This window comes from Trachypithecus francoisi, unplaced genomic scaffold, assembly GCF_009764315.1.
Source record: "Trachypithecus francoisi isolate TF-2019V2 unplaced genomic scaffold, Tfra_2.0 Contig01440, whole genome shotgun sequence".
Classification (NCBI taxonomy): Eukaryota; Metazoa; Chordata; class Mammalia; order Primates; family Cercopithecidae; genus Trachypithecus; species Trachypithecus francoisi.
In genome coordinates, this window is record NW_022681431.1 from 20,693,886 (window position 1) to 20,699,862 (window position 5,977).

The 5,977-nt window shown below is 37.2% G+C and overlaps 1 non-coding gene across 1 annotated transcript; it reads right to left on the minus strand.

Annotated features, from left to right (window-relative positions):
- Window positions 1-4,982: 4,982 nt before the first annotated feature.
- On the minus strand, window positions 4,983-5,089 carry LOC117096004. The gene has a single exon (XR_004442307.1). It is a non-coding gene; the product is annotated as a U6 spliceosomal RNA (small nuclear RNA).
- Between the last annotated feature and the right edge of the window lie 888 nt (window positions 5,090-5,977).

Genomic DNA, 5,977 nt, shown 5'->3' on the forward strand with positions numbered 1-5,977 from the left:
GCCCAACAAGCAAAGCCAATTAGCCCCTTCTGTGCTCTTCCTTGAGGGCTGACGAATTCTTGCCGGCCTTTTCCAGGCTACACTGAGGTGCTCATGTTGATGCCCTGCCTCTGAAGTACCCACTTCAGCTTTGGCTGGACTTGGAGCACTTCTCAGAGGCCTGCAGCCTCCTAGGCTATGCTCTGATAGGCCAGGTCTTCTCTGCTAGGACCTAGGGTTTCTGACAGCGTTTACATAATCCGTCCTGAACAACAGATTCATTCTAAGGTACCAACCAGTTATTACTGGCCCCTGATTCTTCCTTCCTACTCTCTGGATGCACCTTTGTCTCTTGAGGGAGGGAAGCTGCTCTGGGATCATTACTCAAGATACTCTCCCTCTACAGTTCATGCCATAAACATTCTGTGAGCCCTCCATCGTTGTCAGGATTTGGAGCTTAATAAAACATTTTTCTATAAGAAATTCCAGCTCATACTATAGGAGGACTTGCACTTCAGGCTCTTATTTCTGCTATTTTCAGCAATGTCTGATTTGATGTTGGAAATGTAGTAATAATTTCTTTCTTTCTGGCAGTTTCTGGTCACCCCTGGGGACAGTACCTATGGAAGATGGTTTTGGTTTTCTTAGGGACTTCCAGTAACCTGAAATTTCCCTCTTCTCCTTCGTATATTATTTAAGGCTTGTTTCCATAAAAGTCATCACAAACCACTTTGTCATCTTTGTTGTTTTTTTTTCTCTCTTTTTTTTTTTTTTTGCACAGGCATTGTTTGCTACATTTATTAATATGTCGAGGTTACTTAATCTAAGAGTTGTGTCCCTGTGAAAGACAAAATGCACCTGGTAATTAAAGAGATTATTTTATTCAGGCAAACCATTCATTAATGAAGAGCAAGAACACCTGGGGTTTAGAAATGCAGGTAAACAAGAGGGCCATGAAGAAGGATAGGCAGGGAGACTTGGAGGTCTGGAGAAGAGGGTATAGGGCATTCTTATTGTGGAATATGCCAGGCAGGGTGATTCTTTGTGGTTAGCCATTTCCCAGAACATCAGTAAAGGATTAAGGTTCAACATCATCAGTTCCCCTTTTTGTTCAAGAAGACTATTATTCTTTGTTCTGTAATCCAATGATTACTTAGAAGGTTTAAAAAAAAAAGCCAACAAAAAAAACCCTTCACAAACTTTTACTAAAGCAGACAAGGTAAACACAAGCTCTTTTTAAAAATCTTGTAAATAAACCCATCAAACCTTAGCTAACTTTGACCACGGTAAATAAATTTCTCCTTTGTTCTTTTGGAGAACTTTGCACATCTATTCAGGTTTTGTCTTGCACAACAGTCAGTCATTTCACCTTAGGACAAAACCGTTCTCACACTAGTATTTTTCAGCAGACAAGCTGAGCTCATGAATATACAACTCACAACTTTCTGCAGCCACACATTCCTTATAGTACAACTTTACAAAGTGGTAAAAATCAGCATGTTCATTAACAGGCCCAAGTAGATAGTCTCCAAGTAACAGAAAATAAGAGGCAAAATACAGATAAACTTAAGACTTTGCTTTGTTTCAGTACTGTGTCTTACTTGGAAATGATTTAGGTATTCAATAAATATCTATCAATTAACTAACTTTAGTGTAAATCTGAGGTTTTAAGTTGCCTAAAGATCTTGGAAATTATCTTCAAGGTGACATACTATAAAACATAATTACTATTGAAATAAAGTTTGTCATTATAATAATTTATTTGGTTAAACATAAATTTATACTTTCCATAATTTTAAACATTAATCTAAAACATTAGTAATACAAGCTTAATAAATCAGTAAACCTGTATACATTTACACAGACCATTCCCAAGTAGAAATAAAAATCTATGTATATATTACACGTAACCCTGATGCATCAGAGAAGACATGGCTGTTTTTATTAAAACCAAAATTATTAAAGCAGTCTTGTTTCCCAAAGCTTTATCTAAACTATGTGAACTTGAATTCCTAAATCATATCCAAGTTAGTTTCTGTAAAAATAATTTTTAAATCAAGACATTGAAACTATTTGAGATTCAGTTTTCATTTATTTTTTATTTTTTTACTGTTTTCCTTTTTGTGGAGAACAGGGTCATGCTATATTGCCCAAGCAGGTCTCCAGCTCCTGGGCTCAAGCTATCCTCTCACCTCAGCCTCCCTAAGAGCTGGAATTACAGGCATGAGGCACTGCGCCCAGCTAGATTCAATTTTCTTAATTTCTGGAAATATTAGGAATATTCAATTTATATAAGTATTTACTTATCTCTGAAATAACAAGAATAGAGCACCATTAAGAGATTTTATAATCTTTTTTTTTTTTTTTTTTTTTTTTTTTGAGGCGGAGTCTCGCTCTGTCGCCCGGACTGGAGTGCAGTGGCCAGATCTCAGCTCACTGCAAGCTCCGCCTCCTGGGTTTCCGCCATTCTCCTGCCTCAGCCTCCCAAGTAGCTGGGACTACAGGCGCCCGCCACCTCGCCCGGCTAGTTTTTGTATTTTTAGTAGAGATGGGGTTTCACCGTATTAGCCAGGATGGTCTCGATCTCCTGACCTCGTGATCCGCCCGTCTCGGCCTCCCAAAGTGCTGGGATTACAGGCTTGAGCCACCGCGCCCGGCCGAGATTTTATAATCTAATGACTAATATCATCCTGTGGTAAGGAAATATTACACATTCACACAATGAGAGGTAAAGGCCTCTCTGAATTATAAATACATAAGCATGTGGGCATAGAGAGAGCTTACAGTTTCAATTCTGAAATTTTAGCCATGGGTCAAGCATAAATACATAATTACAAAACTCATTGGTTCATATCAAAGAGCTGTTCTTTTCACAGCAGGTATGAATCCTTAATTTGTTTGAGCTCAATATGGACAAGTAGGCAAACATAAGAGATTAACACACCAGATTGTCCGTCAACTCTCACCCAAGAGAGACAAGACTTCTATAAAATCATTAATCTATTTACAGAGATCACCAAATGGTCAGATCACAAAACCAAAAGAAGCCACAATCCAGCTGGGCTCACACCTGTAATCCCAGCATTTTGGGAGCCCAAGGTGGGCAGATTGCCTGAGGTCGGGAGTTCGAGACCAGCGTGGCCAACATGGTGAGACCTTGTCTCTACTAAAAATACAAAAATTAGCTGGGCATGGTGACATGTGCCTTTAATCCCAGCTACTCGGGAGGCTGAGGCAGGAGAATCACTTGAACTTGAGTGGCGGAGGTTTCAGTGAGCCGAGACCTTGCCACTGTACTCCAGCCTGGGTGACAAAAGTGAAACTCCATCTCAAAAAAAAAAAAAAAAAGAAAGGAAAGAAAAAGAAAAGAAGCCACAATTAGAAATCAAGTGAGTTCTCATAAGGAATCAAAGTCAAGTCCCCGCCACGCTGCCAATGGACATGGGTCCCCAGAGAGCAGGATTTGGGAGTCCAACATGAAGAGTCAGAACCACCCCTGGTCCTCAGAGCACCCATCAGGAACGGAGCACAAAGGGCTCCAACAGCCCTCCTTGCCTGGGTGGAACAAAAGGAGGTCTGAAAGCAAGATGTGATCCTATCCAAGTCATGTCACCAAAGCTGTGAAAGACAAATGCCCTATAAAGTTAAGGGTATGATTTTATTCAGGCAGAACATTCATGAATGGGGAACATCTCAAAGAAGAGGGAGAAAGCCTAGAGTTTAGAAAAGGAAGTCATGAGAAAGGATGGACTGGAAGTCTTATGAGATTCACAAGAGAAGGCATTCTTACAATATGTGAGGGCAATGTGGCCCTTTGTGATAAGCCATTTCCCTGAACACAGAAGCTGGGGAGATTTCTTAACTGTTAAACTCTGAGGCTCAGACAAATCTCAAAATTTTCACCCCCCCACCTTGTAGTAGGCCTCAACTGGTACAGGGGTTAAGAGTTTGCAGTAGGTAAGGAGGCAGAGCTGTATAACTTGGAAAAGTTACTAAAGTGATTTTGATTATGCTGTCTTCCAAATCAAAATCACTCATCTATTTAATAAGTTCCTTCAGGTCAGCAATTATATAGTCATATCACTTTGTAACATTGGAGCAGTTATTTAATTTCTCTCAGCATCCCTCTCCTACTCAGCAAAATTAGGAGTTTGTAGACAGGTACAAGAATGTTCATTGCATACTTATTTATAAAACCAAAAGACTGAAAACAACCTAAACATATGTGCATGGGAGAATGAATAAATAAAATAATTTGTATTCATACAATGAGCTGCTATGGCAGTAAATAATTTGATGCACACACATTATCACAAATAGATCTTAAATATAACATGTTAAGAAAGTAGAGAATGATTCCAACAGTGCATCATGTATGGAACTTTAAATTCACAACACAGAAATGATACTATGTATAGTGAATGCATATATACTGAAACCATTTTTAAAAATGAATGGGATAGACTGGTCCAATCCCTAAAACTAGCCACATGTGGCTATTGAGTGGTTGGAATACAGCCAATCTGAATTGAGATGTGCTGTGAGACGAAGTTATACACTAACAAAAGGTAAAAATAGCTCATTAACACTTTTTAAATATTGACTGCTGAAATATTTTGGATATATTGGGTTATATAAAATAATTACTAAAATTAATTCCATTTGTTTCTTTTTACTTTAAAAAATTTAATTAACTTTTTATATTTGTTTTAAAACACCTTATTGAAATAAGAATTAATATACCAGACAATTCTCCCATTTACATTGCACAGTTTAATGTTGTTGTTTTTATATGTTCACAGGGTTGTGTAATCATCACTACAATAAATTTAGGACATTTCATCACTCCAAAAGAAACTTTGTTCCCATTACCAGTCAGGCAATCACCAGTCTACTTTCTGTCCCTTAGGATGTACTTATAGCTTGTCATCTTATATAAATCATACAACATGCTGTCTTCTGTGACTGGCCCATTTCACTTAGCATAATGTTTTTCTTTTTAAAAAAATATGAAATGCTTCACAAATTTGTGTGTCATCTTTGCATGGGAGCCATGCTAATCTTCTCTGTATCATTCCAGTTTTGGTTAAGCTTTTGATTTTTAGAATAGTTCTAGGTTTACAGAAAAATTGCAGACAGTACAGGGAGTTCTCATATATCCATATTCAGTTTCTCCTGCTATTAACAACTAATGTAATGCTATTACATTAGTGTGGTGCATTTGTCACAATTCGTGAACCAATTGTTTACATTATTACTTATATTCCTATTTTAATGTTTACATAATAATTGTACATATTGATGGGATACCTAGTAGCATTTTGATACATACAATGTATAGTGATCAGATCAAGGTATTTAGCATATCCATCCTCTCAAACGTTATTTCGTTGTGCTTGGAATATTCAATATCTCCCTTTTAGCTATCAGAAACTATATATTATTATTAACTATAGTTATCATACAGTGGTATAGAATACTAGACCTTATTCCTCCCATCTAGCTGTAATTTTGTCGTTTAACAAATATCTTCCTATCCCTCCCTTTCTCCCTACTCTTCCCAGCCTCTAGTATCCTCTGTTCTACTTTTTATTTCTATCAGATCTACTTTTTTTTTTTAGCTTCCACATATGAGTGAGAACATGCGGTGTTTAATTTTCTGTTCCTGTCTTATTTTAAATGTAGCTACTAGACATTTAAAATTACATATGTGCCTCCCATTATATTTCTAGTGGACAGTGCTGAACTAGAAGTTTACATCCCAAACATCCCAAATAGCACTTGCAGTGATATTTAAAGGGACTTTTAGTCATGTTAGTAAGGTTGAATGCATTAAAGAAAAACAGACTAGGAGCAAATATGGCAAAAATGTTAACAGTTGTTAATTCTGAACTATGATAGTAGAGATTATTGTTATAATATTTGTCATATATTTTTTATTTCTCAAAAAAGAAAAATGTCCCCCAAAACTTGCATACCTCCCACTCTTATATTTGAC